Source organism: Neomonachus schauinslandi, chromosome 7 (genome assembly GCF_002201575.2).
Source record: "Neomonachus schauinslandi chromosome 7, ASM220157v2, whole genome shotgun sequence".
Taxonomy (NCBI): Eukaryota; Metazoa; Chordata; class Mammalia; order Carnivora; family Phocidae; genus Neomonachus; species Neomonachus schauinslandi.
Window position 1 is genome coordinate 135,767,448 of NC_058409.1, and position 22,087 is coordinate 135,789,534.

At 40.2% G+C, this 22,087-nt stretch overlaps 1 pseudogene; it reads right to left on the reverse strand.

Annotated features, from left to right (window-relative positions):
• Window positions 1-629: 629 nt before the first annotated feature.
• LOC110591615 lies at window positions 630-1,993 on the reverse strand (annotated as a pseudogene).
• Between the last annotated feature and the right edge of the window lie 20,094 nt (window positions 1,994-22,087).

Consider the following 22,087-nt stretch of genomic DNA (forward strand, 5'->3'; position numbering starts at 1 on the left):
AGTAAAAACTTTACTTTTCAAAAATCATTAAATATTAATTTAGAAATATCTCTATATTGGGGCGCCTGGGTGCCTCAGTTGGTTAAGCAACTGCCTTCGGCTCAGGTCATGATCCTAGGATCCTGGGATCAAGGCCCACATCCAGCTCCTTGCTCAGCTGGAAGCCTGCATCTTCCTCTCCCTCTTCCTGCTACCCCGTCTGCTTGTGCTCTCTCTCTCTGCCAAATAAATAAAATTTAAAAAAAGGAAATATCTCTATATCCGAGGAAATTTTGCTTTTAAGTTGATGCATAACCAAATTTTGCTACAAAAAGCCTATCATGATACATTGAACCATGCTCTAGTTTCAATTTGGAAAATAACCTTGGGGGGAAGAAATGGGGAGATGATATTGGCAGAGCCATCTGAAGCTTTATTTGGGAAAGGACATTTGAATTGGCTTTTAGTTGTGGGCATAGGCAAGAAGGGGTAGCCAGGGCAGTAGACTCCCCACAAGGGTAGGTTGAGCACTGGGACTGAGCCTCTCAGGTGGGTCTCCTCTTCCCAACGCTCCCCTGCACAGCTCCTTCCCTCAGAGTCTCTGTGGCATCCACAGAAGCAGGAAGGCTGAGAGAGACCACAGAGGCTGTTCACTTGAAGAGGACATCAGACGACTCGGACACCAGCTTCCCATTGCAGATGTCTATCTTCTTCACAACCGCCGCATGGGAGTAGCTGACGCGGCTGAAGGAACTGGAGCGAACCTGGGCCAGAAGGAGCTCAGGCTACAGGTGAGGCCAGGGCTCATGAGGCCCCCGTAGGCTGAGCTCAGTCCACCTGAGTAGCAGCTGATGGCTTTAGTATGGATACTCATGTTCTGCATCCCAGACTCCAGTCGTGTCTCCTCACCCTCTAGTGGCTTGTGGTAGTGGCGATCTCCATATCCAGGGCCAGGGTGACGTTCAGAAGCTCCTGGTACTGGCACAGTTTTCGTGCCGGGTCCTGCTTGGCTCGCTGCGGGGGTGACCTCTATCTCGGCCAGCTTGGCATTGGCGTCCTTAACAGCCAGCTACCTGTGCTGCTCAGTCAGCATCATCGATGGCTGCCTCCAGGGAAGCCCTCTGGCCTTTGAGGTCCTCAGTCTCATCCTGGTGTTGGCTAATATTCTGGTTCATCTAAAAAATCTCTGTCTCTCTGTGATAGAGGTCATCCCGGTGCTTCCTAACCAATGTCTGCAGCTCCTAGTACTTGATCTGGTACATGGTCTCGGCCTCAGGCCGGCTGCGGTTGGTGATGTCCTCCTACTGGTCCTTTGCCTCTACAATGATGCCGTCCATGTCCATGTCTATGGAAAGCACCATGGACGTGTCAGAGATCCGGGACTGCATCTCATGGATCTCCTCTTCATATATGTGCCTTCAGCTGATCTCATCGGTCAGCCTTTCCAGGCAGGATTCCAGCTCTACCTTCGTTCACATCCTTCTTGATGAGGACAAATTCATTCTCCATGAATGCATGCTCTTTGATCTCCTATTCTACTTATTCTTGAAGTCCTCCACCAGCCCTTGCAAGTTGCCAAGCTCCATCTCCGGCTTCAGCCTTTCCTGGCCCAGTGTGTCCAGCTGCAGCCAAAGGTTGTTGATGTAGCTCTGGAGCATGTTGTCCATGTTGCTCTGAGCTGTTTTCTGCTGCTACAGGAGGCTGCACTTGGTCTCCAGAATTTTGTTCTGCTGCTACAGATGCCGTACCTTATCAATGAAGGAGACAAACTTGTTGAGGGTCTTGATCTTCTCCTTCTCCTGAGTATGCACAGCCTGGATGTTGAGGTCCACCTCCAGCTTAAGGGGGCTGAGAAGGCTCTGGTTCACTGAGACAGCTGTGATGCCCCCCATACCCCTGGCCTCACCATATCCCCCAACCATCTCATGCTGGTGCCCAAGCCACCCCCGAAGCTGCCGCTCCTGCCCACCTGGGAGAAGGCTGAGGAGCTGATGTGGGGGCCAGGTGTGCACATGCACAAGCAGCTACTGAAGGCCTAGGGTCAGAGGTGGACACCGTAGGACTTCCGGGTCACCCTGATGGATGTGGTGAAGGCTGGAGTAGAGGCAAATAAGCTCAACCTGACAGAGGTTTGAGAAAGAGTCAAGAAGCTGCTTCTAGGTCAACTTTGGAAAAATTTTGAGCAATAGATATCAACATTATAAGTGATTGTTTTTTAATTTCGTAAAAATTTAAATTAAAATATATTCTTTTATAACTGAATTTTTCTTAGTTAATTTTGGACTTGGAGTAATTGTATTGCACATTATTTAGCACCTTTTTATATATTTTACTGTTCTTTATTACTTTGGGTTTTCTAATACCACCTTTAAGTTTAAAAACAATAAAATCAAGTCTGATATTAATGTTCTAAATTTTCGTTCCGTGACCATTGATTTCTCCAATCCTTTATCCTGTAACTTATCTATTTGTATGTAAAAGTTTTCAGAGGACTCAGACTGTAAAATACAACACTACATGTGTCCAGAGTTTTAGAAGTAGTTTATGTGTAAAACAATGGTGATGTCAGTTGCTGATTTGGCAAAACTAGTTGTTAGTAAATTTATCAATCTCTTTGCCAAAAAAAAGCTGAATTATAAACAAATTGATGCAATCACTAAATGGGTTTATGGTAGTACACTGTTGAAAAGGCATGTTTCCCCCCACGTCTTTGTGTCCATTTTTTATTAACACTGACTCCTCCCATGCATTTTACCAAGTGAGGAAGCATTTATTTTAATGCTAGATCTGAGAGGCAGAAATGGGAATGCAGATTAATGTTAGCAATATCTACCTTCCCGAAGAAAATGAGATCCTTTTTTTATTTTAACTCCTTATGCGATAGATAATATAGGGGCATCCTTCTCTAGAGATGTTTGTGATTGTTCACATCTGCTTATAACTGGTAACATAATACTAGTATTAGTAAACCCAGTTACCTCTTTCTAACGCAGGGTAAGCATCAATAAAGGTGACCCATTGCCATGGATCTTGGAAATATCTCTATTGATGTCAAATTTGAATAAGGTCTTTTCCTTGAAAAACTGAGATTTCTGCTGGAATTTTAGAAGTGTATTTATTTGTTCTTGGGTGCCTGGGTGGCTCAGTTGGTTAAGGAACTGCCTTCGGCTCAGGTCATGATCCTGGAGTCCCGGGATCGGGATCGAGTCCCACATCAGGCTCCCTGCTCAGCAGGGAGTCTGCTTCTCCCTCTGACCCTCCTCCCTCTCATGCTCTCTGTCTCTCTCTGTCTCTCATTGTCTCTCTCGCAAATAAATAAAAATCTTAAGGAAAAAAAAAAGAAGTGTATTTATTTGTTCTTTCTGATATGCTACTATAAATGATTAATTTATTAATGGCATTTTTGAAAACATTATCTGAATGAACTTTCAGATAACTGATAATTATTATAGGTGATTTTTTTCAACAAAAAATTTTAGGATATAAAGAAAACTTAGAAATGTCTTGAATACACCTCAGATTTTATAGAATGATTTTCTTTTCAGGGGATTCGTTTTATATTGCATATATTATGCTCACGGAAACATATACTAAGTTTGGCAAAAATTATTAAATGTTATGAAAATCTATAAAATTATTGAGGATTTAATGCATTTATTTTCTTATACAAAAACATTGATGATAGATACAGATACAAGCATGTGTTTTTTAACTAAATATGCTTTGTTTCTATGCTATTTCTTTACACTGGGTAATTTAAATATAAATATTTTAAGAATGAGAATATTTATCACAAATATTAATGAGCAAATATTTTAAAAAACTTTTCCAAAAGTAAAAACCTGAAATGCGCAAATGTGCAGCTTTATCCACAAGTTGTAGCAGTTGTAACAGTAGTAAATAGTTGCTGTTAAACCAACCATTATGGATACTGAATCAAACTGTGCCAAAATGTCCTACACTTAGAGTATATTGTTGGATTTAGTCTGCCAATATTTTTAGAGTTTAGTTTCACATTTGTTCATAAGTGTTATTATACTGTAATTACTTTATTTCAAACTGTCTTATTAGTTTCTGGTATAAAAGTTTTTGCTAGCTTTATAAAATGACAAGGAGCATGATTTCTCTCTTTCAACTATCTGGAATGATTTATAAAATTTTGGAATTACTTGCACCTTAAATGGTTGATAAAACCTCATGATAAGATCATCTAAGCTGTATGTGTATGTTTGATTACTAATACAATTTATTTAATTATAATAGGCTTATCACATTCAGGTTTTCTATTTCTTTTTTCATCTGTTTTTGAAAGTTGTTTTTTTTTTAATAGATATGTGTCTGTTAGATCTACATTTTCAAATGTTGGCATAATTTGTTTATATCCTCTCTTTTTAAAAAAAAATATTTTATTTCTTTACTTGAGAGAGACAGAGAGAGCAAGTGGGAGAGAGAGCACAAGCTGGGGTGGTGGTGGTGGGGGGAGGAGGGGCAGAGGGAGAAGCAGATTCCGCACTGAGTTGGGAGCCTGATGCAGGGCTCCATCCCAGGACCCTGGAATCATGACCTGAGCCAAAGGCAGACATTTAACCGACTGAGCCACCCAGGCACGCCTATATTCTCTTTTATTATTCCTGACTTAGTTTTTGTACCTTTGTTCTCTGTCTCGGCCTCTCTCTGTCTCTGTCTCTTCCACTCTTTTTTTTTTTTTTAATTTTATTTATTTATTTGAGGGAGAATGAGAGAGAGCACATGAGAGGGGGGAGGGTCATAGGGAGAAGCAGGCTCCCTGCAGAGCAGGGAGCCCGATGTGGGACTCGATCCAGGGACTCCAGGATCATGACCTGAGCCGAAGGCAGTCACTTAACCAACTGAGCCACCCAGGCGCCCTCTGTCTCTGTCTCTTATCTCATAAAAAGTATGCTTGTCTTATAAATTCATCTCAATTTCCAATATTAAAAATATATATAAGGATAATATTAGCCAACATATTTTTATTTTGTAGAAAGTTGTGAGACAGTAGGATAAAGGGCCAAGCAACATTTGCAGATAAAAGGTGAATGCAAACCTCATACCAATTGGTAATCCTATAAATAGATGAATAGATGATAGATCAGATAGAATTTAAAAATATAATAAACTTGAAGTTAGAGTAACGTAGTTTTAAGCTACTTTAAATCAGTTTTATGACAATTAGCTTGATAATGTTCCTTTACTAAGATAATTATGTATATTTTACACGGGAACTCACTCCTGTATCCTAAACACTTCAGCAAAGAAAAATGCATTTTTTAAATAAATTCTATTATTAATCTATGGAATTTTATCTTTCCATAAATTAAGTTGGTGATACTTTCACTTAAGTAAGTAGATGTTTCCACCAGCTTCTCAGTAGGAATAGAGCTAGGACTAAGAATAAGGACTCTGTTTTACCAGATGATCAGGAATGTGCTAGAATTCCTTCGGGTCATGAAGATCATTGAACTCTTAAAGGGAATTGGCTTTGTTTTCTTTTAGAGTCTTTATTTTTATGTCTAGCACAGGAGGGCTGAAGAGGGTGAAAAACATGGCTTTCTGTTTAACAATCAGTTAGTTCACCATTCAAAATCATTTTGTTCCATTTTCTTCAGGCAATGATAGGCCTGAAAGAAATGTAGGGTTTTCCACCTAACTACCTTTATTGAATAGTTGGAATGATTGACAACTCAAAAAACTTTTTTCAAATATAGTAATTAACAGCAGTAATCCTTCCACACAGATGATCTGCTATCAAAAGCATCACAAAAAGGCTTCCCAAACTTGAAATGATGGCTTAGTTAAGTAAGGTATGAAAGTCAGAACAAGCCAGGCACTTTATCTCTCAAATTTTAATGATGGAGAAAACACACTTTGAGCTTTCCTTGAGAAATAGCAAAACCTTAAAAGAAAATTTTAAAAAAAGAAAACTTTGAGATGGTTCTCAACAGATATGGGATGGTTATGCTCAAAATACTCTATCTTATGTGATTAAATATTTCAAAATAAATAATGAAGCAAGTTCCCTTTTGTCTGAAGTCTTTATTTGTCCCCATGTTATTGGCTTTCCTTTTTCTTTCCTTTCTTTTTCTTTGGGATTTGCCAAGATGTCTGTTTGCCATTTTACTAAAGTTATCATCATTTTGTTTTTCCATATACTGTCACATGGACAAACTCTTTTATTTCTGTGTGGACCTTATAATCATTACAGTTTAGGAAATGAATTTACCTTTTTTCATGATGAAAAAAAAGAACTCTTCTCTTTCTATTAGGCCAACATTCTACTGCACTGAATGCTTGCACTTTCAAAATACAAGTTAAACTGTTCTTTATTGGGCGCCTGGGTGGCTCAGATGGTTAAGCGTCTGCCTTCGGCTCAGGTCATGATCCCAGCGTCCTGGGATCGAGTCCCGCATCGGGCTCCCTGCTCTTTGGGAGCCTGCTTCTCCCTCTGCCTCTCTCTCTGTCTCTCATGAATAAATAAATAAATAAAATCTTTAAAAAAAAAATAAAAAAAATAAAAAAAAAAAAAAATAAAAAATAAACTGTTCTTTATTTACATGGCTGTTTAAATGATGCATGGTATTACATATTGAAGTTTGTGGTGAAATTAATTGCATGTTTCTAAATATGTGACTGCTCTATCACTTTCACTCCTGTAAGAATGAGATGTTGATTTTTACCAAATTTCCCTTGATATTAAATCTTTAGCATAAATGAATATAATTGCTTTCTCATCTAATAGAGCTATCTCCATAATACAGAAGATATTCTTTGGTGTTAAAATAAGGTCATCTAGTGAACTTGGTCTAACACCTCTTTTCTTCAGTAAACTCTGACAAATTTAAGCTTTGGTGCAAGTAGGCTGTTTCAATTTCTTTCTCTTCTTTCAGTATTTTGCTGTAGTTGCTGAATAGTTTCTTAGCAAGGAAAGAAAAAGGATTAACTTGACTAAAACCCAGTTAAAATGCAAATGAAATGAATTTCTGGGCAATAAAGCATGCATTAAGCTGGAACTCTAATGAGCATAATAGTAAAAAGTCCCTGGAATATTTTATGCACCTCTATCTATTTCATCTTTATGTTCATTTAGATGTAAGTCTTCAGATAATTTTAGAGGTTTTCCATTTCTGCTTGCCACAAACATGATTAACAGCTTTATTGCTCCGTTTTCTCCAGAGACGGCTTCAAACCTACTTAATTTCACTCTCCTGAAACCAAACCACGAAGCCCAAAAAGATTCTTATCTGACTTCTAAGATTTATGCTTATTTCATAGGGATGACTGAAATTCAATAGTAACGGCAGTATGTAATATACATTAGTTAAGTGTAGTTAAGAGGCTCTGACATTTGTTTTGCGATGAAATATTTAAAACAAAAGAAATTTAATGTTTGTATTATATCGGTGTGTTAATTATTAGGGTAGAGATAAGAGGGAATGATTTCTTTACAGAAACAGAGACACTAGTTCCTCTTATCAGCCTGCAGATGGAGGATAGCCTATCCAGGAGGGCTGCAGAGGAGGGGTCATTTTGGTGATAGATTTTGCTGAGTTAGGTATTCCTTTGGTTGAGCTAAGCCCAAGTTTAAGCAAATGTAACTAGGTCGTTTCTTTTACCTCGTTAGGCCTATTCATATTGTTCTCAAAAGCCTTTTAAAAATTCAGAGGATTTTAATATATTATCCTATAAAATAATTGTATAATCTATTATTATAATAGATCATAAAAGAGTATGGTTATTATAGAGTAAGTACTATTCCAGAATCATAAAATGTTAATAAGTGTTCAAGGTCAAGAAAATATAGGATAGGTTGAGAGTTAAGTCTATAGAAGCTGGTACATTACGAGTTGAAATAGCTGCAAAAGATTCATGAAGTCTATTCTATGCCAAGAACAGTATCCCTGAAACTAATTTAAATGATTAGTTTTACTTTTTTCATGTTCATCCGTTAGAAAGCATATGGTATAGCCTCAATGATTACAGCAATAAAAAAGGACCATTTGCTACTCATGGCAATGTTGTGACTATGAGATATAGGGTCAAATAGAACAAAAGAAAAGCAGTCTTAAAACTAAAAGCCATAGAAATGTATTATTTAATGTGCATTATCCACTTTCCATACAGTATGCTTTTTGATACTGAAAGAAGGTATTTTGGCCTCAACTCTATGTTCCCATATTAGATATATAGAGTTGGTGGGGCAAATGAGTTACTGAGTAGGTGGCCCTCTCTACTAATCCTATTTGATCGACTATCTCTGGACTCTTTCTTTCCAAAGCCAGATTATTTAATTTTGCCAATGGCCCCACAAATGAAAGAGCCTTCATCAAGTATATGCTCTGTCCTCTAGGAAATACAAAATGCAGTGCTGCCTGGTGACTCAGAAAGCACTTTAAATACTGAGGAAATGTAACTCTTTTACTGTCCTATTTAAATTATTCTTTCTACAGTTAAAATTGAACTGTTATTCTATCATAAAATATGTACCTGTATACTCATTTACATTCATAGAGTTGTGGAGTCCTTAATCTTCACTTCCTTGAAACAATTAATTCTATTCCAGTCATGCTCTGGGTACTGCTCTCTCCTGCCATCCCTATCTGGCTCCACCTCTGCATTCTTTTTGAGTTCTTCCCTATTATTAAAGAGAACAGAAACAACATGAATATGCACTTCCTGTGCTTATCTGAGGCAGCAGTGCTCTGTCTCCATGAGATGTTTCTTCTTCTAATTTGTAGTGTAGTATTTATTCATCAAGGTAATGTACTATTTCAGTCATTCATGGTGGTGGTCGACAGTCTACATTCTTGCAGAACTATGTAGATAGATTATTGGCTCTGACACAAGAAGTTTAGGTCACTTGACTAAACACCACCATTATCGTTTGGCTGTCCAACACTTTTCCCTCTCACATCCATGTGTGTATAAATCACCCTGTATTTGTTAGAGAACTTCTATCTTCATTGAGTAGGATATTCTTCTAGTAAACCTTCAGTCATGGTGCCAACATCCTGGCCGACATTGCCCACCTCTGTGATCAATTCAGGGATGAGCACATGATTGGTGGCTTGATCAAACCCTTCCTAGTAGCTATTCTACTACAAAGGGAAGGGATAATTTTTTCTTTGTTTTGATGTAATTTATTTGTATAACCCAATATCAGAATAAGAAGTCTTTGTTCTCATATTATTTTTTCTATCTAGAAAAATAGCATAAAACACACTGTTGGTTTGAAAGTACCTAGGAGGTAATGGGAAATAGGTCCTGTATTCAGAGGGAGGGAGAGATGGAAGAAAGAGGTAGGCCACCCCATATTGGTAGATTGCAGGTTTAACAAGCAAGGGAACTTACATACAAGGCTTGCCTTGGATGGCAGTAAGACAAATAGATCTCCCCACCTGCCCTCCAAATCTTAAAAGTTTATATAGAAGTCTTAACTGGTTTCAGTCACATATACTGTCCATATGGCCTTAATACCACATCACTATCACAAGGCTATGTCCTTGGAGCACTTTTCTGGGAGCAAGGAAAGCAAGCAGAACCCACATTCCAAGGATAGGGTCAGGGTGAGGAGCCTCCAGTTGCCCATAGCCAGCTCAAGGGTCAACTAGCTGTCACTTCCTCTCCTTCAACACTCTACCCCTCATGACTGGCTCTTATAATCCTACATGCCCCCTTTTCCAAAATGTGTCTTGAGCAGTCCGCAAAGGGATTCATTAGCATAGAGGTGGCTATCTGGCTACATTGGAGGCACATGCAAGAGAAAACTTGGATTAAGACAATGACTTCCAAAATTAGTGACAACTTTTTCAACCAAGATCCAGGATCTGAACCACTGATTTATTAAATTCCCTAGGCTGGGGGTTGGATCACTCATGGCTTTCATATATATCCTTATGTGATTTAATAAAGATAATAAATTAGCAGACTCATCAAGTAAGAATAGACAATATTAGGTTAGGGTGATGGCACAGGTGTCACATTGTGAGCCCATCCTATTTTGGAGGACAGCTTTTCTCATTGGAGGCATTTCAGTATTCAATAAGGACAGCCTTTGTTGGCTATTACTCAAAGCTTGATGAGTAAATTTGGTAAGGGTTTTGTATGTGCTATTACATCCTCTACGCCAATGGAGGGAACAAAGATGGCGGCCGAATGATCATACCAGTGAAAGACACAATGTGCGTACCTGGCTTTAAAAAGAAAGCTTGACATCCAATGTTATTGTGGAGCAGATTCCACCTCTGTGTCCAGGAAAAACCGAGGGTGTGATGGTCCAACCACTCAGGTGCAAACCACATTTTGTGCTGCACAAGCATTGGATTCCATTTAGAGCTACCAAATAAATATCTGGAAAGTGCAACCAGGCAGTGCCAAATGAGTCAGTTTCCCTTAATGTGACAGAATGACTACACAGTTTCAGTGATATCCATCTCATGTTTCCAGTACAATTGGGTTGATTCTGTTCAGTGGGATTTTTCTGTTCCCAAAATAGGAGTTCCCAAGGTGCTCAAATATCCATGACATGGAGTAAGCCATTCCCAAACCTGAGCATAGCCACCCAAGGTTCCAATGGCATTATTTCCAGGACCTTTTTAGTCAGCAGTTTGATAGACTGCCTTTATAGTTTGTCTGGCAGAGAAAGAACACTCATGTCCAGTGTTATTAATACTATGTGCTAATGGCGAGCTTTCTGGATCAGTATTGGTAACACCAGATGAACTAAGAGTACTAGCCCTAACTTATTCTTCTTTAACATACTATTTAAGGGCCTTCTGGTCCTTTCCTTAGAGAGGAGATACCCACCATGGCAATTCTGAGGAGCTAGAGAGAGGCAACATTTGCCCCCATATCCAAAAGTTCGATAGATCATTTTCTTGGGCATGTGAGTGGGCCCACTGTAGGAAGGTATTTCCATCAGGTGATAGAACATCACAGGAGCAGCAGAAGTCTAAAGCCAAAATGACATATTTGATAGAAACTTGCATGGGGAGGTCTTCCTCTTCTACAAGAATTACACTTGTGGCCTGATCTTTAGATGGTGATGTGGCTGCAGCTTTAGGAACTGACCTATATGTGCATACCAACATTGTTGGCCAGGGTGGGGTTGAGGGGGGGAATGAAGAGATGTCAGGCATGAAGAGATGGACTGGGGGCAAGATATGCCAGACCAGGACCCCAACATTCTCCTTTCTTTTGATGGTGCATGTTTCATTCCAAGCATCGCTTGTTTCAACAGGTCTGGCTATAGCAGGACAACAAGATGTGAGTGGATACTGAGTAGTTTCCCCTCATCCAGGAGTCAGAAGTAACTCACCCATCTCGGCAGGACATCCCATTGCAATGCCAGTCGATAATTCCTTTTCCAAGGGTGATGACACTTGGGTGTTCTCAGCAGCATAGCATGTTGATCCATGTTGAACTGAGGCAATGGCTGTCCTCTGTATCTTCCACACCTTAATGGTGTTGTGTGCCTCGGCAAGGGTCCCCAGTCTAGCATATGGGGCAAGTGGGCCCGGCTGGTCGATCGTTCAAAGCATTAAAGCCTGGGACAGTACTTTTGTCTGCCCAGCCAAGGTGGTTTTACCTGTTAACAATTTAATTTACTGCTTTAATATTTCATTTCTCCTTTCAACCAACCCTGCTACTTGTGGGTTATAGGGGAAATGGAACCTGCATTCCATGGCATGCTATTTTGCCTAGTCTTACACAATATGACCTTTAAAATGTAATTCCTGATCACTGTGTATTCAATGACGGTATCCACACACAGTGTTCAGTTTCTCTAGTCCCCTAATGGTAGCAGACTAGTTAGCACGAAGGCAGGGGAAAACTTGCGTTAGGTTAGATGTTAGTGTCCACAACCAAGGCATATTTAGAAACCTCACTCAGAGGGAAGAGGCCAATATAATTAATTTGCCAATCCCACACCAGCTGGCAACTCCAATGGATAGCCCCAGATGCTTTTGGCAGTTGCCTTGGGTGTTGTTTAGAATACACTAGACACACTGTTACTGCATTAACCAAAATACTGTACTTCAAGGACAATCCAGCATTGTTGGCAATATGCCATCTTACATGTGCACTGTGATGGTCACTCTTTCTATGCATCCAATCTGCAATATCTACTTCAGGGTCAGTAAATAGACTCATACTTGAGCTAAGGCATCAGCACCCTAATAACTAGGGAATGTCCAGTGCCTTATGAGCTGGGACATGAAAATGTGAGCACTGCCTTAGTCTCTTGTAGATGGACCCAAATGCCTTTCCACATATCTTGCCCCCATAAGGGCTTATTTATGATCATCCACCCCTTGGCTTTCTCTTGCCCAAGCCTGAGGGCTAATCCTCTTAGAGCTGCTTAACTCTCAGCATATAGGGTTAACACCCAGGGCTCATAAGTAGTCACCAGGAACACTGCTCTGAGCTCAGCCCATTGGCTTCGGCACTTGTCGCTATGTGAGAAGCTCTACATAAAGGAGTACCATGCACACTACTAGAAACTGTTGCTCTATGGGGGTGTAGGGTTTCTGCCCCCTTCCAGAGCTGAGACCAAAGTCCCAGGGTCACTTGCGTTTTGCCAATCACAGCTTCTGGGACAACAGGGTCTTGCCCAACCAGATAACTCCCCAAAACTTCATGGTGGTGTCTGGGCCTTGAATTTTCTGTGGGTTCACTGCCCATCCTCTCCCTCTCAAATGCTCCAGCAAAGCCTGCAAGGTGTCCTGCAGCAGAGGCAATCTTCACATGTTAAATCTGATATGATCAATATAATGGGCCCATTTTATTGATGTGGGGACAGAGAACAGGATAGGTCACAGGCTACCATCGTATGACGTATGGTAGAATTATGCAGGTAACCTCGGGGGAACACTGAAAAGGTCCATTGTTGTCCCTTCATGTGAAGACAAATTGATCTTGTGACTCAGTGCATAATGAAAAAGGCATTTGTTGGGGCGCCTGGGTGGCTCAGTCGTTAAGCGTCTGCCTTCGGCTCAGGTCATGATCCCAGGGTCCTGGGATCGAGCCCCGTATCAGGCTCCCTGCTCAGCGGGAAGCCTGCTTCTCCCTCTCCCACTCCCCCTGCTTGTGTTCCCTCTCTCGCTGTGTCTCTCTCTGTGAAAAAAATAAAATCTTTAAAAAAAAAAAAAAAGAAAGAAAGAAAGAAAAAGGCATTTGTTAAATCCAACACAGCATGATACACTCCTAGGACCATGGTCAAGGTACCTAAGATGGTGGCAATGTCTGGCACAGTCATATAGATGGGGAGAGGGCACTACCTTATTAGTTCTTGGTAGTCCACTGTCATCTACCATGAGCCATCTGTTTTTTTTATTATCTAGACCAAGCTGTTGCAGTTCTTGGATGGTTTCGCTTATGTCCTCTAGGCAGTTTATATTATTTGTCAGTAACCACTCTACACAGGATTATTGGTTTTCAGTTGGTGCTTCCCCTCAGCACTGGTTTAACGACTCTAACCCAGAGGCAGAATTCACCGATAGAGGTTTGCAGAATTTGACCTTGTGGGATATCAATGTCCAATATGTTCTCTGGTCTTGCAGAGATGAAAACACATTACTGGGGGGATGCCCAATTTTTGGTGTCAAAAAGACCTTCCTGACTATAACTGTTTGTCCTCTGTAAGCACCAATGTCGCTGAGGGGGCCAGAAAGCTTCTGAAAGTTACCATGTATTAGACTACATTCAGCTCCAGGATCCACCAGAGCTATCACCTTTGTGCCCTCACCTGGAGACAATCTTGAACTGCATCCTATATGCAGGGTGTGGGAGGCACCTACCCTGAATGGGACTATATCCCTGAGACCTCTGTGGGAGCAGGTGGGGCATCAGGGATGATAGGGGCAGGTGAGGAAGGTCTGAACTGTTTTTCAGGTTTTAAGGCTTTCCACAGGCCAACCGACACAGTGTTGGCTTGTTGGTCATCTCTTCATGTAGGGTCACTGCAGCAATGAGGTCAAACCACAGTTTTTTCTGGGTTATTTTTACCAGACCCTTTACAAGTGATTGGGATAACCTAGATCAACAATGGATCGCTCAACATTGTAAATATCTGTCCCACAACTGGGCTCAGCATGGATACCAGCATCCCATACTGCCTCTTGGGGGTTAATAGGATAATCTTGGCTCTCATTCTTGCTGTGATTATGGCCCAATCAGGGCTTCAGAGGTGTAAACATCCTGCTTCATTCTCAACTCTCTAAAAATGTGTTGTGCCTCCTTTATATATTTCCAGGGAGATCCCACATGCTCAGGGAGATCCCCCTCATTGGGCCATGCCTCATAGCAGGCTAGAACAATCCATTCCATAAGGGAGCAAATATCTTGAATCCCCCAAGCACCATGCAGGTGCTGCTGGAGGGCAGGGTGTGTAGAGATCTTTCTCACTTTCTCTGCCTCTTATTCGGTCAGAGAAATACCATCACCTCCAGTATCCCACAGCTGCCCTAACTGAGCCTGGATACTTGCCCTGGCCTTTTCTCTGGCAATTAGCAGCTATATCAATAATCAGTGGGAGTATATTCTCTCATCGTGAATGTTTCCTAAACTGAGGTCTGTCCCACTGGCTGGGGTTGCTATTGCTGTGCTTTTGTTTTCCTTATAGATCTGGAGTAGGAGGGCACAGGACACCCTATCCCTCTCATTATTAATTACCACAACATCCTCCTCTTCATTCTCATCACTTTCCCAGAGATTCCACTTCTTAGCGTCCCAGTCAGGCTTAATCACAAGTTCTATGACCTTACTCCCTGGTATATGTGCCCTCCTAGCTTTGCAAAACTGTACACTAAGGTCTCTGACTTGTCATCATTCCCACCCAACTTGTCTGCCAGCTCTGAAGCTAACAGAGTAGTTGGATACCTGCAAGTCCTTCTCTAACTTCAGCTTTTCTTCCAATTTGCTAACTCAAAGGTCAGCCTCTAGCTGGGCATAGGTGGCTGCCGATCTACCCATTGTAGAGGTCAGCCCATTGTGGCAGCCATGTATTTCTCTTCTTTGCTGCAGGGTGCTATGTGTAGTTTCCTCCAACAAGTGGATCAAACTGGCTGGTGTTGTCAGGCATCCCCATACTCACGCTGTGGTGCACACATCTGACATAAAGACCACACCTCCCAATGGCCAACTCGGGGTCTCCCCAATAGATGCCTCATTCCCAAGGCCCATTTATTTGGTCTCCTGGCCAGCTTGCCAAATGTTGATTCACAGAAAGAAATTTCCCAGGTATAATCTGAAACTGACCCTGGAGACGGTAAGGGATAGCTAAAGAGAAAGACCACTCCAGATTGGTAGGTGGCAGGTTGAATAAGCAAGGAAACTTACATATGAAGCTTGACTTGGGCAGCTGCAAGATGGGCACCTGGGTGGCTCAGTCATTAAGCGTCTGCCTTCAGCTCAGGTCATGATCCCAGGGTCCTGGGATCAAGCCCCACATCGGGCTCCCTGCTCAGCGGGAAGCCTGCTTCTCCCTCTCCTACCCCCCACTGCTTGTGTTCCTGCTCTTGCTATTTCTCTGTCAAATAAATAAATAAATCTTAGAAAAAAAAATATGAGTAGATCGCTGCATACCCACCCACCCCCCCACCAGAATCTTTAAAAAGTTTGTATAGAGGCCTTAGCTGGGTTCAGTCACAAATACCATCCAGATAGGCTCAACACTACTTTACTATCTCAAGACTATGTCCTTGGGGCAGCTTCTGGGAGCAGGGAAGGCAAGCAGAACCCAAATTCTAAGGGGGAGCGGGGTTGGTGAGGAGCCTCTGATTGCCCAGGTCCAGCTAGCAAGTCAACTAGTGGTCATGTCCTCTCAATGACCTCCTCTAACACATATAGTTTTATTTAATAGTATACCTGTTACACTTTGGAACGTTAATTTAATATGTTATAAGAAGTAGTACAGGTTATAATTATTAACATAAAAATTGATGCACACAGTTTGAAATAAAATACATCTCAAGAGGAGTTAAGGAATGTATGAGAGTGAAGGAATATATGATACTTTTCTCATAAACAGATAAAATATTACTTAAAATTAAGATATGGATCATTCTTTCAATGAATGAAAACAGGGTGATAGTTGTAACAATTTGATAAATTCACTGTTTTACTACTAACTTTTTCCTTGCAGCACACTATTTTCCAGGTATTTGAGATTTTGAATGAACACTAGATGTATTTAAGCCAATTATTTAGGACTTGATTATACTGGCTAAAATAAATGTTAGCTGGAATGGATTCAAAATATTACAACAACAACAACTTATCATCCTGGCGATTCATAAAAACTTTTAATCAATATAATTCCTCTATAACTAATGGGAGGAAGCTAAATTTAATTTAGAGATCCTTTTTCAAATATCTGATACAGCATATCATGTTAATATATGCTTATTATGCTAATATATGGAATATAAAGCCTAAGAAATGTATTTAACTCAAGATTCCTTTTTTTTAAAGATTATTTATTTATTTGAGAGAGAGCAAGCAGAGAGAGCAAGAATGGGAGTAGAGGGAGAGGGGAAAAGGGAGAGGGAGAAGCAGGCTTCCTGCTGGACAGGGAGCTCATGCAGTTTGATCCCAGGACCCCAGAATCATGACCTGAGCTGAAGGCAGAGGTTTAACCAACTGAGCCACCCAGGCGCCCCTAACTCAAAATCCCTTATGAAACAACACCATTGCAATGAGCAAGGAATCACATCACCATTAAAAACAGGAAGCTTGCTGGGCTCTGTCTCATAGTGCCAATGATCACAGGGGCTCCAACGTTGTCACTGCTGTCCTTTACCTTCTCTTTTTCACAACTGTCTTTTCTTCCTCCAAGTCCCAGCCTTCTACACAGAAAAGACCACCGTGTCCTAATTGCAGGCATCTCCAACTTTAATGCTTTTAGCTGGAATCGTCTTGGATTTGCATCAAATGGGAAATGGAATCTTTGCTCCTTGAAAACCACAACATGGGGTGGATGACAGTCCTCGACAGGGGCTCATCTTCCCCCGAATGTGCCTGGACTGTGTGAAAGGTCACTCAAATGAGGGAGTGACACAAGGGTGTGGATGTCAGGGAAGCCACTCATGGATGTGGATGACGTAAGCAAGTTCTCAGTCCTCTGCGGGTAAGGATGTTGCAGGGCACTGACATATACAACCATGCCCCAAAGGGCAAAAAGGTGGGCTGTGTTCTCTGGCTGTGCTACCACTCCTGAGAGAGAAATTTAGACTGAAAAAGAGTAGTTGAGAGGCTTCAAATGTACAATGTGAGAAAGTGTGAGTTGTATATTAGTGGATAATGATGAAACCTAACAGTGAACACTCTGAAGGAAAGAGAGAAGAAACAGAACTTAAACTTATTTAAGTCACATAATAATTGTCAAATGGAATGCATTTGTTTGAAAAAATTATTTTAATATGTGATAATAACACTCAGGGGAGAGAATCCAGGTTGCCCTGGTTGCTTTTCCAACTCCTGTTACCTATGCTTCTCACCTGCACTCACCTCCCCTCACTGTTTCCCATGGGACTCGGCCAACACCGGCCGATGCTTTCTCTCTATGAAATGTGTCTTCTTCTAATGTTAATGTACTTTTGTTCTTTGTGTTAATATGTCACATGGCTGTATGAATGGTAGCAGTCTATATTTTAGATTCTAGCCGAAATATATGTGGGTTAGTAGCTAGAAGGTTGACAGGTTAAGTCACCTGACTGAACAACATCATGGCAATGGGCCATGAAAGCCTATCCTTAGACAGGTTTCACAGCAATGTGAATTGCTATTTAATAAGAATAAAAGAATAAAAATATTATTCTGATACCCCACAGGAATTTACATTTATTTAGGAAAATCTTACATTGAAAAGTATTCCAATTCCAACTGATACGGGGTCTGAAGTGAATGATAAATGTCCCCACTCTATCCTCATTATAAATAAGGCTGAGGCAGATTTGTCTCATAGTTGTGAAAGAGGGAGAGACGTTCTTTTCTTTGCTTGACCTACATAGAACAGTTATATGCTAAAAGACCAAATTAGGTCTGGTGAGGACTTCTCAATAATAAACAATTTTTGAAATTTTAATGGTAAGATATAAATTGTGGTTTACAGGATTTTCAAGAGAACAGATTACTTCTAACTGTTAATCATATAATGTTTTGCCTCTAAAGCAGGATGGATTATTTTATTTTATGAGCAAATTCATCAAGGATGTTGCAGTTGCTAAAAATTTGCTCCTTCTCTAGGCATTTCTCTTTTGTCCATAACTTTACACTGATTAAATTTAAGTACGTCCTCTCCCACCAGTTGTAAGATCTGATTCTGTCCTTTAGTCCTCTGAATATTGAGAGGCTTAACTCTTGTCTGACATTACTCACTCACAAAATGAAAATTCAAATTAGTAGTTTGGCTGGACTCCTCTATCTATTAACATAATATTGCTGGAGAATATACCCTACTCATTAAACCTTACTGCCATCATCCAAGCTTCCTGCTAAGGCCCTTCTTTTGTTCTGTTACTTCCCATCTTTCTTCCAGAGATCTCGTTCATGTGTTTGTGGACGCTATACTTTTTTAATGAACTCTCCAATGCAGCCATCATTCTTCACTTTTCTTCACAAGTACTTGTAATATACCCCTCAGAGAGATCTTTAATGATGCATTTATATAAGTGGACCACTCCACCCCATCCCAAATAGAGACTGCCTTGGGATGAGCTTTACAAATTTTACAAAGTGGTGCACATCGATCATAGTCAGCATGGGGTAGCCCAAATTCAATTCTTGGTTCTGCAATATAGAACTCTTTGACTTACACACCACCTGTAGGAGACCCCTCTTGCACCATTTCCGGTCCTTTCTTCCTCACTCATCTCTTGTTGCAGATGTGGCCACAGTAAATAGCTCTGCATGACTGTGACCTACTGCCCCAGTCACCACCTGGCACGCCACACTGTGCTTCAGTGTCACGAACTTCTTGTTCCAGAATATCTTTTGGCACCACTATGAGAACTTGCTTGGTGTCCACGCATGCACACTCTGAGATTGTGAGGTCTTCATGCCATGCAGGATGAAACTTGGATGAATAGGAAATGAGAACCAGAGGACAGACAAATCCTGTTCCTTTCTGTTCTCCAAGTGAAAGTCTTGAGATGCTTTTATGCAGTTTCACTAGGACAGTGTAACGCTGTGAACAGCTCAAATTATATTCTTGACCCTTACACCATGAAATTATACATCCAAGTAAAGTAATAGCACACATGTCATTCAGTTTAAGTTCTACTTAGTAGGTAACCTATGCAAAGACAGTATCAGAAATGGTCCTAGAAAGCAGATCCTCAGGATAAGAGTTTGTACCTGAATTAGTAACAAGCAGAAGAGCAATGAGGTTGTCGGTGAAGGAGGTGTGTGGTGATACCCCCGGCATTTGATGCCATCTCAACTAGTGTGGCTTTTACCTGTGCTTACACAGGGTGGTATAAGGAGGAAAGTGAACCACTGTGATGTCCATTTACCGTGCACTTGGCCAGTATGGGAGAAACAAATATAAAGATGGCAGGCTGGCTTCAGTTAGCTTACTGAAAGCCTCAGAAATGAAAAATGTTAGGCTAGAAGCAGCAAAATTCAACTAAATGAGAAAGCCATAAGAATTGTTTTAAGTTTTTATTTAAATTCCAGTTAGTTAACATACAGTGTAATATTAGTTTCAGGTGTACAATTCAGTGATTCGACACTTCCATACAATACCCGGTGCTCATCCCAACAAGTGCCCTCCTTAATCCCCATCACCTATTTCACCCATTCCCCACCCACCTCCCCTCTGGTGACCAGCAGTTTGTTCTCTTGAGTTACGAGTCTGTTTCTAGGTTTGCCTCTCTCTTTTTTTTTTTTTTTTTCTTTTCCTATGTTCATCTGTTTTGTTTCTTAAATTCCACATATGAGTGAAATCTTATGGTATTTTTCTTTCTCTGACTGACTCACTTCACCAGCATAATATCTTCTAGCTCCATCCATGTCATTGCAAATGGCAAGATTTCATTCTTCTTTATGAAAGCCATAATATTCTTTAAGGTAACTTTTAGCAGATATTCATCTTCTATAGTCATGGAGAAATCTGTGCTGAATATCAGGCCCAGCTTCAGAATATAAGTGTACTTGACATGTAAAGTTTTGGCAGATCTCTTATGTCAAAGTCAGGCTACCCTGGAAAAGAAATAAGACTCAAACCTGGAATAGGCATATGGATGACAATCCCAAGACTCTTAAATTCCAAGTGTCCCTTGAACACTCAAGAGTATTCAAAATATGCACATTCAAATCAGGGTAATGAAGGACTGTATTCTTTGAGGGATTAAGGTCTATATATCCCTAATAGGAAGTAACCCTGGCCAGGCAAATTACCGACCAAGATTTAGGGTAATCTAGAACCTGTGGTGGAGGCAAATGGAGATGACAGATATTAATTACAGCCTGTAACCAGCTGAAATACTGAGGAATGTAGCTTGCTGAAAGTTTTTTGGTTATTGCATATGGCTACTACCTTTGAAAAGACGTTGTGGTTAATTCAACTTTTACTTTCACTCTTGTAAAATAATTGTGAACCTCTTATTCTCATTAAAATGGTATCCAGATACTGTACCATGGGAGTCTACTATAATAAAGGAAACATGGTACAGGGGCTAAACTGCATCAGACACCTCAAGTACAGCATTTCATATATACTTTGCCTTACCTGTCTTGTGACAGCTACCCCAGTTATCTTGTTTTGCCCTAGCTAGTCCTTTCTGAACACAGGGCAACCTGGCTGCACCTGACTTTTTGCCAGTTCAGTGTGAGTCTCACCTAATTTCCTAGATCTCACCCTTGATGCTGTTACAGGAACTCCTAGGTATCCACTCCTATATTTCCTTGGAGGGTAGAGGAGTTAATGGCAAGACGATATGTCTTTTACCAATGGAGGAGCAGAGCCAGTGGATAAATCCTTCTCCCTTTCTTTCCCAGGATCAGTGTCCCTGAGATGTACTTTACCATGGTACCTGCCTGTGGTTGGGACAATTGCTCACTTACAGTGGCATCCATTTTGATAAAGTGATCTTATATTGGGCCACCCTCCTCTTGTCCTTTAGTCTTCTGGTTATTCCTTATGTTTTCTGGGATTCTGATTAGTGAGATGACAGCACCAGAGATGTTTGCCTCAGATTCCAATTTCTGAGAAACTCAGGTTAAGATATAACTTAATAAATACAATTAAATGCATTACCTTAAATTAGCAAATAATACTAGTGTGTAGAGAAGATATTAAATCCAAATTTGTCTAATTTTTTTTATAATTAAGTTTTCGTAAGCAACTCTGCTGTTTCTGATTTCCTAATATGCTGCTCCCTTCTCTGAAGACTAATTTGAAAATAATTGTCAAACAACCCTTTGTTGCAATAACTGTACTAGCAAAAAAGTATCCAAAGGATTTACTCTAAGGAGCATACAAACCATTTTATAATTGTGATTCTTATCTCATTATGTATGATAGGAGGCAAACATCAGAAACAGATGTATAGAGTCAAGATAAATAATTTAAATAAATTATGATACACATAAAGGATGAGATGTTATATAATAATTGAAATTCACTATCTGGGAGTATATGTAATTATCTGTAATATGTTCCCAGGAGAAAGTTTGTTAAAACTTGGATATAGTGTGTGACTTTCAGTTTAGAAATATACCAAAATATTAATAATAGGTACTTATGATTTTTGTACAATATTTTATTGTTTCAGAAATGCTTTTTTATGTTTTTCAGTTTTGTACGGTAAAATCATTACTTCCAAATCAGATAAGTAAATTCCTTATTACCATAAATCATCTGATCCTTATATTTGTGACATTTTATCTTTGAATACTTCAGTATTTTTTTATAATAAATGATTATCTCTTTAAATATTTCACATTAAATAAATGTCCATGACCTTCATTAACCAAGTGGTCGCCAAATATTTTTTTTTCTCTTATCAAGTAATTCAAAACAGACTGAATCACAGAGCTCCAAAAACACTGGTATGTAGTTTAACCAACATTTCCCAGAATCCATAATGGA